The sequence below is a fragment of the Dermacentor andersoni genome, chromosome 10, assembly GCF_023375885.2.
Source record: "Dermacentor andersoni chromosome 10, qqDerAnde1_hic_scaffold, whole genome shotgun sequence".
Classification (NCBI taxonomy): Eukaryota; Metazoa; Arthropoda; class Arachnida; order Ixodida; family Ixodidae; genus Dermacentor; species Dermacentor andersoni.
The window spans coordinates 32,501-45,000 of NC_092823.1; the positions used below are offsets into that span (position 1 = coordinate 32,501).

The 12,500-nt window shown below is 54.5% G+C and overlaps 3 non-coding genes across 3 annotated transcripts; 2 read left to right on the forward strand and 1 right to left on the reverse strand.

Moving 5' to 3' along the window:
- Nucleotides 1-3,327: 3,327 nt before the first annotated feature.
- Nucleotides 3,328-3,519, reverse strand: LOC140213809 (U2 spliceosomal RNA). The gene has a single exon (XR_011890794.1). It is a non-coding gene; the product is annotated as a U2 spliceosomal RNA (small nuclear RNA).
- A 4,814-nt stretch (nucleotides 3,520-8,333) lies between these two features.
- LOC140213841 (small subunit ribosomal RNA) lies at nucleotides 8,334-10,148 on the forward strand. Its single transcript, XR_011890822.1, has one exon. It is a non-coding gene; the product is annotated as a small subunit ribosomal RNA (ribosomal RNA).
- Nucleotides 10,149-11,722: 1,574 nt separating this feature from the next.
- On the forward strand, nucleotides 11,723-11,875 carry LOC140213867 (5.8S ribosomal RNA). Its single transcript, XR_011890856.1, has one exon. It is a non-coding gene; the product is annotated as a 5.8S ribosomal RNA (ribosomal RNA).
- Nucleotides 11,876-12,500: the final 625 nt, after the last annotated feature.

The following is a 12,500-nucleotide window of genomic DNA, read 5'->3' on the forward strand; positions in this document are numbered from 1 at the left end:
GTTACCCTTTTGTTACCGCGGCTTCGAAACCGTGCGTAATACCAATTTAATTGTGTCCTGGTTGGCCGTTTGTCAGCACTTTGTGTTCTTCTAGAAAATCAACTACTAGTTTATAAATTACGTGCGCGAAATTTTCCTCCGTGTGCACCACCAAAATACTTAAAGAAGAGAGAATGCGTCCGGGGCCTTGGGATTTCGAAAATGACGTGCTCTGAAATTTTCACATCCGCCATTGGAAAGATAATTATTATCCGTCGTAAAAAAAAAAAAAAAGAAAAAAAAAAAAGAAAGAAATCACATTTGAAATTATCATTGAAAGTGGCCACGTTTTTCGGGGCATGTCTTGATGAAATAATCTCAGTTCAGTTCAGCATGATTGGATTTCATCTTTTCCAGTATTCTCAGTACTCTCGTTGTAGTACCAATTGCCGGCAGATTTTTTTTTTTAGTTGTTTAGAGTTATACATTCCTGAACGATGTTTTTCTTTTCCTCAAAGCTAGCCATAGAACCAGCGCTTTCTATAAAATCATGACAATAAGAATCCAGCATATCGGTTCATCTTCGGCGCGATTAAAGTTCGGGAACTGGCGATTTTTTATTGCCGTGATCAAGAAGGTTAACACCAGATAAGGCGTGATATTTCAGCATACCAGTCGCGATATCTAATCGAATCTAAGATTGAAATGGCGTTCTGAATTCTTTCGGTTCCAGATAGAAAGAAACAGAAAAAAAAAAAAAAAAGAAAGGATGTGATTGATTGCCATTCAAATCTGAAGACCGCGTGGAGAAAGTGTTCCGGTTTACATTCGGCAAATCAAAATGAACGGCTAAAATTAATCTATCGTCTGGTTTCATGCGCGAGATCACGTAAAAGGCAGCCATTCTTCTTAACATGGTTTCTCTCTTTTGCTCTCTCATTCGCGCACGGAAATTTCTTCGTACGGGAATTTTATGAAGCGAAGGCGGCTGCAGACCATTTTCTTTGTTTAGTTCATGTTCGTAGGCGCAAATTACAAACCTAACACTTGGAGCAACATTTCCACTACTCTAGAGGGGCATGAACTGTAGACAGTGCACGCTTTCTCATTTATCCAATCGCTCGCAAACACATTGCATTGCTAGTCTACAGTGGCAATACAAAGTGACGTTTCACCATGCACGTCGAAGTTCATTACCAGTACCGCGCCAGCATCGACCGGCCGGCGAAGCGACGAGCTCAGCAGCGCATGCGCAAGGCCCGACACCACCCCAACCGAGCTTCCCTGCTTATCGGAGAGAACAAGTGCGCGTGAACACGGGCGCGTCTGAGTATCTGGATTTAAAAAAAAAAAAAGAAAACAAAGAAAGCGTTTCCGAGATATTGACAAAGACAAGTGGTCGCGGTCGCTCTGAATCTTATCGTATTATAGAAAACGTGGGAAGGCGGCGCTTCCTCGAGGGTCAGAAAGTACAATCGTCGAACTAGGTGGCAAGTGGAGTACATCCTTTTTCTTGGAACGGTTTGCAATTGACTGCTTGAATGTGCCGACCACGCGTCGCGGGTCGCGTATAGAGCCAACCGTTGGCAAGCACGCGTCTAGCGTAGCAGCAGAACCGATCGCGGTTGCGATAACCCATCGTTGGCAGCGAAAAAGAAAAACACCCACACGCAGTTTGTAGCAATAACCGTACAAATCAATGTGGTTTTAAATATAGCTTCACTGGTCACCCAAGAAGGGCACCGAAACTTTCTCATGACGCACACCGCTGTAGTCCACAAAGAACAAAGCGCACAAAATAGATATGATACAGCCGCACCGCATTATTTCGTGTTTTCAGCATTTCATTACTTTCGTGTGCATGCGCGCTAGGGCCACGCAGGCCAGGAGTAAAAGGCACGAAAAGAAAAAAAAAAAAAAAAATGATACGCAATCCTAAGCTTTGACTTGACTGCTGTGGCACTCGCATTTGTGTTCTTTACCTTAGGCGAACGCAATGCGCAAACTGAACTGGAATTTCCAATAATGGAAATTCCTGTTTGGCTCATATTTGCGTTTTTCGCCCGAGCAAGCGCTTCACTGCACTACGCTTTGCCCCTTCAACGTGGCTACACTGCCCGGCAGGCGTGTTCTGCGTAGGGCCGAACCTGCAGGCAAAAAGCATGGGCGCCGCCATCTTGTTGAGAGCGGCGCCAGGGACACAATCGCGCCTAGCTCATTGAGTTTTCCCCCAAAACTGAAAAAAATTTGACTTCATTAAACGAGAAAGATGCCACGAGTGCCCCAACAAAAAGCTTTGAGGATTACCGAAGGGTAACTGAGGGCGACGCAACGGGCTCTGGAAAGAAGGATGATGGGTGTGTGGCGTCACGGGGGGATCGGAATAGAGCAGATTGGGGTGTGCGAGAAGAAACGCTCGTTAATGACACCAAAGTTTAAACCAGGAAAAACAAATGGGCATGCGCAGGGCATGCAATCTGGGGGGAAGATAACCGGTGGCCATTAAGGGTTACAGACTGAATTCCAAGAGGAGGGAAGCGTAGCAGGGGGTGGCAGAAAGTTAGGAGGGCAGATTAGATTAGGGACTACATGGCGACAATCGGCACCTGACCGGGGTACTTGGAGGATCATGGCAGATGCCTTTGCCCTGCAGTGGGCGTAGCCAGGATGATGATGATGATGATGTTCATGATGAAAAGGTAGCAACAGGTCTTCGTAACATACAGGTTAGAAAGATGAGGCACCTTTTAACCCTTGAATATATTTCGCCACATTTGGGCATACGACAAGTTTGTTTTCGAGGCGCTCGGTCCCACTGCTGCGAAAATGTGTACACAAAGGCTGCACAGTAGTTGCCAGAAATCGGGCACTCTATTTTTCTTTCATAGGGAATCTTTCTTCCACTTGGGCAGCGGATTTCGGCGGCAGGGCGAGCTTGCGTGGCCGCGGTGGTTTACGGATCCAAGCGATAGTGAACTCCAAAATCCAGTGTTGGCTTTGAGTGGGATTCATATTGATTGCGAACCCCACGGCTAATCCTACCCCCCATCCCCCCAAGTGGCTCTTTACAGGAGACAATCATTCAGAGACATCGGACAAATAGGAATTCTGGTTCTTTCTTTTGCTTTCATTAATTTTTCTCGAAGCCCATAACTAGAAATTTGCTGGAGCGGCTGTCCCATTTGCGACGCAACAAGTGCGACGCTACACACAGATGGAGTGGCAGTTTAATTACTCTCGTGGTCCGCGAACCGGCATCGTTGCGTGTAGTATAGGAATGGTGCGTGTCAAGTCACTGCTCGCGTTGAGCTTGTGCTCTTCATTTTGATTGAATGAAGTCTCACCTAAGTGAGCGGGGCCGATCCCGGAGGTAGTGCAATACCGGGCCGACCTGCGGCGGAGGTGAAGCAGGCTTCAAGCACTCCGCCAACTTCCAAAAATAGGTTTAATATCGTGGGTCCATATAGAACCCGTATCAGATATTAAGCTGATAAGAACAGATACTACACTTTGATCTTAGCCAAAAGGCCGAGAAGCGATGTCCTTCACTTCACTTCATTGTACTACTGCCTTGTGGGCGCCCTGCCGACATGGGTAACCTCAGCAACAGCGTGGGCAATATTATAAAATTCAGCCTGTGTACAGACTCAACGCTCCCTATCTCACGGATGAACTCGCAACGCCTCAGTCTTTCGCTGTTAACGAAACGCTGTCGCGTAGAAACGAGACCCGAGTGCAAGCTTGCTTGTAACGCGAAACCAACCAAGGCAACCTCGTAGAAAACGGAACAGGCGAGCGGAAAAAAACGCGCCAGGGGAATGCTTACTTCCGTCTGAATGCGACCGCTCAAGGTGACCTTCCTTGAGGGCTTCGTTTCAAGCCCGTGTGCAATTGTAATATACTACGCGCATTTCCTTCATTTCTTTTTATTTACCGCAAGGCCCACTGAAAATTTTGATACGGCACAGGCCGGGACGGATCGCAACGTGTCGAATCGACCGGTAGAATTAGGTAGCATGCCCCATGTACGAAGACGAGCAACATAGAAGTGAATGACAAAATAAATATAGAAAACGCTGCACACTCCTTCCCACCGGAAACATAGAGGGGAGAAAGATCGCCATCTGAAACACAGGCATTGTAAAAAAAAAAAAAAAAGTGCTACCTCATCATCTTTACCATTACCGTGTGTGTGTATGTATATATGCATGTGTGTGTGTGTGTGTGTGTGTGTGTGTTTGTGTATTTATATATATATATATATATATATACGCACACATGCTAGCATAGCTTAAACGCAGCTGGAAAGCTCAGCCTTGCACAAGAACCACCCCCTGTCGCAAACCCCTTTGAAACATTCAAATGGGAAACACGAGTACAGCGAGGTCGTTCGAACCTGGCGCCAAAACGCATTAGCGCCATCTGTGTACGGAACTAGGAAAACCTGCGGACTTTGCAATACAGAAAGAAAGGTAGATGGCGCGAGCTAACGCTCCATTGCATACTAAGAACGAGAGTTAGTGAATAATGGCAGAAACGTCTTGGGAAGAGAAAAAAAAAAAAAAAAAACGCGCAACAGTTGTTGGCTTGTGCAAGCACTCTATGTTACAGCGATTAAAGAGCATAGCATCTTCTACAACAGCAGCTACAAAAAGAAGAAGAACGTGAGAGAGGGAGAGACACAGGCGTGTTTCTTTGGAATGCAGAGCATGCAGCACATACTATAAAGTGCCAAAGAGACGGGGAAAGCAGATGGCGCGAAGGTGTATGTCCTCAAAGCTTGAAAGCAATTTCTAAATTACAACATGTACCGAAGTCCACCTACTCTCATCAGGTTGCTCCCGCCTCCAGTTGCGTTTAAAGTGAAATTACAGTCGCCTCAAAGGCAGACAGAGAGAGAGTGAAAATAGGTACACTTGCTTCGCGCAGCTGCAGCCGTTCAAATTTTACAGCAAGAGCACTCCCGAAAGCACAAAGTCCGCTGCCGCCTGGGCGCAATGCGCTCGCTTCAGTAAATTGCCGTGCTGGCCTCGGCAACCAAGAGGTGTAGTGCGGCAGACTGCTGCATTGTAGCACACCGGAAACCGTGCAGACGTAAGCGATCGCCTCGACATCGCTGCGAGCGCTCGAAGAGACAAAGTCCGAAACCACGTGTGCCGGGGCGGTGCGAGCGCGACGCCTTTGACGCAACTTTTGCGTACAAGCCGCCGCACCGCCACGACGGAATCGCTGGCATCCCGCACGCAGCTGCATTGTGTCACGCCGGCAATCGTTGAAACACCACGCAGTCGTCGGCGTCGGCCCCGACATGGTTGCGAGCGCTGGAAGAGACAAAGTCCGAAACCGCGTGTGCCGGGGCGGCGCGAGCGCGACGCCTTTGACGCAACTTTTGCGTACAAGCCGCCGCACGGCCACGACGGAGCCGGTGTCACCCTGCAGAGGGCTGCACTATAGCACGCCGGGAACCGGCAAAGAACCGCGCAGACGTCGTCGTTGGCCGCGGCGTTGCCGCGAGCACGCGAAGAGACAAAGTCCGAAACGACGTCAGCCGGGGCGTCGAGCACGCCGCCCGCACTGTTCGCACGCGTGCTCGGAAATGGCGAAGGGGCCGCGCTAGCGTGCCTTGAATCGGTGAGCGGCGGTACCGCGGCGATCGCCAGAGCTCGAATCCGCCCTGCAAAAGCCAAATATTGGCGCTCGGCTCGGCGCAGTACGCCGCCGCGTCGCACGAGTACGGCCCCATGGAGGTCTGGGCACTTATCGCTGCTACTGTAAGGGGCCGTACGGCCCCGGCCGACATTGTACCGTAGTGCGATTTTCGGCTTGCGCGTGCTCGTGGCGTAGTCCGCGCACCGTTCCGACGTCGACAATCGTGCCCACGACTACGCGAGCGCTGGAAGAGACAAAGTCCGAAACCGCGTGTGCCGGGGCGGCGCGAGCGCGACGCCTTTGACGCAACTTTTGCGTACAAGCCGCCGCACGGACACGACGGAATCGCTGGCATCCCGCACGCAGCTGCATTGTGTCACGCCGGCAATCGTTGAAACACCACGCAGTCGTCGGCGTCGGCCCCGACATGGTTGCGAGCGCTGGAAGAGACAAAGTCCGAAACCGCGTGTGCCGGGGCGGCGCGAGCGCGACGCCTTTGACGCAACTTTTGCGTACAAGCCGCCGCACGGCCACGACGGAGCCGGTGTCACCCTGCAGAGGGCTGCACTATAGCACGCCGGGAACCGGCAAAGAACCGCGCAGACGTCGTCGTTGGCCGCGGCGTTGCCGCGAGCACGCGAAGAGACAAAGTCCGAAACGACGTCAGCCGGGGCGTCGAGCACGCCGCCCGCACTGTTCGCACGCGTGCTCGGAAATGGCGAAGGGGCCGCGCTAGCGTGCCTTGAATCGGTGAGCGGCGGTACCGCGGCGATCGCCAGAGCTCGAATCCGCCCTGCAAAAGCCAAATATTGGCGCTCGGCTCGGCGCAGTACGCGGCCGCGTCGCACGAGTACGGCCCCATGGAGGTCTGGGCACTTATCGCTGCTACTGTAAGGGGCCGTACGGCCCCGGCCGACATTGTACCGTAGTGCGATTTTCGGCTTGCGCGTGCTCGTGGCGTAGTCCGCGCACCGTTCCGACGTCGACAATCGTGCCCACGACTACGCGAGCGCTGGAAGAGACAAAGTCCGAAACCGCGTGTGCCGGGGCGGCGCGAGCGCGACGCCTTTGACGCAACTTTTGCGTACAAGCCGCCGCACGGCCACGACGGAGCCGGTGTCACCCTGCAGAGGGCTGCACTATAGCACGCCGGGAACCGGCAAAGAACCGCGCAGACGTCGTCGTTGGCCGCGGCGTTGCCGCGAGCACGCGAAGAGACAAAGTCCGAAACGACGTCAGCCGGGGCGTCGAGCACGCCGCCCGCACTGTTCGCACGCGTGCTCGGAAATGGCGAAGGGGCCGCGCTAGCGTGCCTTGAATCGGTGAGCGGCGGTACCGCGGCAATCGCCAGAGCTCGAATCCGCCCTGCAAAAGCCAAATATTGGCGCTCGGCTCGGCGCAGTACGCCGCCGCGTCGCACGAGTACGGCCCCATGGAGGTCTGGGCACTTATCGCTGCTACTGTAAGGGGCCGTAGGGCCCCGGCCGACATTGTACCGTAGTGCGATTTTCGTCTTGCGCGTGCTCGTGGCGGTGTCCGCGCACCGTTCCGAAGTCGACAATCGTGCCCACGACTACGCGAGCGCTGGAAGAGACAAAGTCCGAAACCGCGTGTGCCGGGGCGGCGCGAGCGCGACGCCTTTGACGCAACTTTTGCGTACAAGCCGCCGCACGGCCACGACGGAGCCGGTGTCACCCTGCAGAGGGCTGCACTATAGCACGCCGGGAACCGGCAAAGAACCGCGCAGACGTCGTCGTTGGCCGCGGCGTTGCCGCGAGCACGCGAAGAGACAAAGTCCGAAACGACGTCAGCCGGGGCGTCGAGCACGCCGCCCGCACTGTTCGCACTCGTGCTCGGAAATGGCGAAGGGGCCGTGCTAGCGTGCCTCGAATCGATCGGCCGGGGGCCCCGTAGGGCGACAGAAAGGCAATTGTGCAGGAAACCGTACTGGCCATTAGCGAGAAATTGCCGTTCGCGCATTCGGTAGACGCGCTGCGCTTTCACGACTTCGGCATTGTGCTGCCGACGTAAGCTTTCAATCTTGCTCGCGGCGTTACGAGGCGGCACGATTTTCGCCAAACGCTCGTCGAAAGTGGCACGAGTACGGCCCCATGGAGGTCTGGGTACTTATCGCTGCTATTATATGGGGGTCCCAGAGAGCAGTCGCCCCCAAAGCGACCTGGGTGTTTGATATGCGGCGGGCTTCGTGCCCGTCAAGCGTGTCCCCGGTATCGCTCCCGTGGATCCCACAGCTGACGTCTGCAGCCTCATCCGCTTGATGCGTTAGGGGCTGGTTGTCGGACGACGCTTTTTCCACGATATCGAAGTGTGTTCCGCATCGTCCTCGGACGAATCAAATACGAAAGCGCCGAAGGCGCGGGCGTGACCCGTCGCCTAGCGGCTTTGCCGTCTCGGCTACGTTGCAAGTGTCGGTCGGTCCACCAGTGCTGCGGGCTCGAGAGAAACCGCAAGCCGCGATCGAGTCGACACAACCGGTCTATCGAGAATGTTGCGTGCTTCTTGCCGCGTGGCGATACCCGGCCCTGCGGGGAGGGCGCCGTAGCGAGCTCGAACGCCGTCGTCTCGGACTGTGCAAAGTGCTACCCTTTGCGAGAACGAAGCGTGTTGGGGCGCCTGAAGGTGGCCTCGGCATCGCAAAAACGGCGTCCGGCCTGCTTGAAAGGCTGGACGCGCAGTTGAACGATTACCTGGTTGATCCTGCCAGTAATCATATGCTTGTCTCAAAGATTAAGCCATGCATGTCTAAGTACATGCCGAAATAAGGCGAAACCGCGAATGGCTCATTAAATCAGTTATGGTTCCTTAGATCGTTTCTTCCTACTTGGATAACTGTGGCAATTCTAGAGCTAATACATGCAGTGAGCCTGAAGCCCTTTGGGCGACGGGTGCTTTTATTAGACCAAGATCGATCGGGTTTCGGCCCGTATTGTGTGGTGACTCTGGATAACTTTGTGCTGATCGCATGGCCACGAGCCGGCGACGTTTCTTTCAAGTGTCTGCCTTATCAACTTTCGATGGTAGGTTACTTGCTTACCATGGTTGTTACGGGTAACGGAGAATCAGGGTTCGATTCCGGAGAGGGAGCCTGAGAAACGGCTACCACATCCAAGGAAGGCAGCAGGCGCGCAAATTACCCACTCCCGGCACGGGGAGGTAGTGACGAAAAATAACAATACGGGACTCTTTTGAGGCCCCGTAATTGAAATGAGTACACTCTAAATCCTTTAACGAGGATCAATTGGAGGGCAAGTCTGGTGCCAGCAGCCGCGGTAATTCCAGCTCCAATAGCGTATACTAAAGCTGCTGCGGTTAAAAAGCTCGTAGTTGGATCTCAGTTCCAGACGAGTAGTGCATCTACCCGATGCGACGGCTCGGACTGAACATCATGCCGGTCCTTTCTTGGTGCACTTCATTGTGTGCCTCGAGAAGGCCGGTGCTTTTACTTTGAAAAAATTAGAGTGCTCAACGCAGGCGAGTCGCCTGAATAAACTTGCATGGAATAATAGAACAAGACCTCGTTTCTGTTCTGTTGGTTTTTGGAATACGAGGTAATGATTAAGAGGGACAGACGGGGGCATTCGTATTGCGGCGCTAGAGGTGAAATTCTTGGACCGTCGCAAGACGAACTACTGCGAAAGCATTTGCCAAGAATGTTTTCTTTGATCAAGAACGAAAGTCAGAGGTTCGAAGGCGATCAGATACCGCCCTAGTTCTGACCATAAACGATGCCAACCAGCGATCCGCCTGAGTTACTCAAATGACTCGGCGGGCAGCTTCCGGGAAACCAAAGTGTTTGGGTTCCGGGGGAAGTATGGTTGCAAAGCTGAAACTTAAAGGAATTGACGGAAGGGCACCACCAGGAGTGGAGCCTGCGGCTTAATTTGACTCAACACGGGAAAACTTACCCGGCCCGGACACTGGGAGGATTGACAGATTGAGAGCTCTTTCTTGATTCGGTGGATGGTGGTGCATGGCCGTTCTTAGTTGGTGGAGCGATTTGTCTGGTTAATTCCGATAACGAACGAGACTCTAGCCTATTAAATAGGTGCGGGGTTCCCAGCACCTTACAACCTTCTTAGAGGGACAAGCGGCTCCTAGCCGCACGAAACAGAGCAATAACAGGTCTGTGATGCCCTTAGATGTCCGGGGCCGCACGCGCGCTACACTGAAGGAAGCAGCGTGTCTTTATCCCTGTCTGAAAGGACTGGGTAACCCGTGGAACTTCTTTCGTGATTGGGATAGGGGCTTGCAATTGTTCCCCTTGAACGAGGAATTCCCAGTAAGCGCGAGTCATAAGCTCGCGTTGATTACGTCCCTGCCCTTTGTACACACCGCCCGTCGCTACTACCGATTGAATGATTTAGTGAGGTCTTCGGACCGATGTCCGGCGCGGCCTTTCGGTTGCGCCGGTCTGTTGGAAAGATGACCAAACTTGATCATTTAGAGGAAGTAAAAGTCGTAACAAGGTTTCCGTAGGTGAACCTGCGGAAGGATCATTACCGGATTGTGAAGGGTGGCGAGCGCCATTGTTTCTACCCCGTGTGGGTGAAGCAGCTCGCTGCGCCCGACGCTTTCCGCCGCTGGCCCCGCTTGGACGCGGGGACGGCTATACCCGAACATGCCGGGGACTGCCTGAATTTTGAGGGGCGCCCCGTGCCAAATTTGTTGCGCCCAGTGGACGCCGGCTGCAACCTTGGACGGTTGGCTTGGCCGCGCCCGCGGGTAGAAACGGCGTAACGCACACTGGGTGGGCTTTCTGTCCGCTTTGGCGCTCTTGCGCGGAATGGGAGTAAGACGACCCGACCTGCTGCTTTGCCCAGTACGAGGGGAACGGCGAAGCGTGCGGTCGGTCAAGGAACTGACGGTCGAGAGCTAATGCCGCTGCCGCTTAGTACACACACGGAACCGTGGTGCGAGCGCTCTCCCGTCCTCCGCGGCAAACGCTGCCGAGTCTGAAAAGGCTGGCGGCTGCCGGTCGCTTCCTGCGGCGAGTATGGAGTAACGACCCGACTTTGTTGCCACCCAAGTACTAAAGGAACGGTGTGGCGCTCGGTCGGTCATGGAACTGTCGGTATGAGGGTGCGGCTGCCAAGTACGGAAGGAACCGTGGCCTAAAGTGCTCTCCCGTCCTCCGCGGCAAATGCCACCGAGTCCGAAAGGGCCGGAGGCTGCCGGTCGGCTCCTGCTCGTGACGCGCGAGGTGTCGAGATCGCGGTTTAATGCGACGACGTCTGCAGGCTATTCGCCCGCCGCCGAGGGAAAGGCGGCGTTGCTGCGAAGTACCGAAGGAAACGCGGCTTTGCTACGTCGGAAGCGTTCTGCGGTTAGCGGACTTGTGCGCTTTGGGAAGGCGCCGCACGTCGAAAGAGGAAGTACGGACAGACGAGGGACTGTAGTCCCGGTTTCGAACGCACTTGCGGCCAGGCCCTTGCTGGCTTCGTCTTCCGCCTCAAGTAGACTTGTTGTGGCGCCGGCGCAGGGAGCCGTCCCTGGCACTGGCCGAGTGGTTTTGGAGAGCTGCGCGAGTACGCGCGCCGGGCTCTTGTCTTTCGTCTCAAGTAGGCTGTTGGATCAACAGCGGTTATGCTGCGGCGATCTGCCGATGCGAAAGTGTGTGTGTGTTTGAGGCCCTTCTATGAACCTACTGCTGACTGAAGCGAAGCACGTCGATGGGGGTGAAGCCCTGCCCGTGGCCGTGTAGCCGTTAAAGACTCCACAGCGGCTTAGCCCTAATCATGGCTCTGTCGCTCTTTGCAATTTTTAGTGGAGCGATGTGAACGTGCACACGAGACACACGGGTCCGGTGGATGGTTGGCAGGTAAAACCGGCTTCGAGTGCGCGCAAACGGCATAAGGTGCCTCGAGGGCAAGCGAGGAAGGCGTGGGCGCAAAACACACGCGCGAGTAGCAGGAGTGGAGTGCCATTAGGCTTTCAGCTGCTGAGACGCGGCCGCCGAAAGAGCGAGACTGGAGGAGCGCACGCCGAAAGGCGCTCTTCGAAACCACACACAGGGAGACGCCACGTGCCTAAAACCCTGGTTGTACTGTACTGAATTGAACAAACTATTTTTCACGACTCTAAGCGGTGGATCACTCGGTTCTCGGGTCGATGAAGAACGCAGCCAGCTGCGAGACTTGGTGTGAATTGCAGGACACACTGAGCACTGATTCTTTGAACGCACATTGCGGCCTTGGGTCTTCCCTTGGCTTCGTCTGTCTGAGGGTCGGATCACATATCAAGAGAGACTTCGGCGCACAGGGAACGTGCGTCCGTCGACTCGTTTTGACCGCGTCGGCATCATGGACAGTACGTTGAGCGCTAAAGCCACGCGCCAGCGGCCTCACGAGAGGGAGACGGTGGCAAACCGTTGTGCCAATTCTTCGAAAAGACGGAAACGAGGCAATACTACTGCAGCGTGACGAGTGCGCGCCTCTAGTAAGACCGCCGCAGGATGGAGTCGGATACCTGCAGGGAAAGAGCGGTCCAAGCACGAGGCGCGAACGTCTGTTGCCATGTAGCGCGCACGTTTGCGAGAGAGTCGGAAGCGCACGCTTGCGTGCACGGAAAACGTGGGAATGAAACGCCGGCCGATTCCCGCGCCGTGCGCAAAGCCAGCGCGATCGCAATTTGCGCTGTTTGCCTTCGAAGTACGTCGAGCTCCAGAGCTGGTCGCTCGTTCACGTCACCGCAGCTGTGTGGGCGCCCTTCCGGGCTTCGTCGCAGGAATGGGAATCGGCAGATTCTTGCGAGGAGCGGGGAGGAGAAGGGTGGCCCCCGAAAGCGGTTCGACGCGACAGCGCCGTCTGCGAGCGAGAAGAGTCACGGCACGGCGGAGAATTGCCGCGAAACGG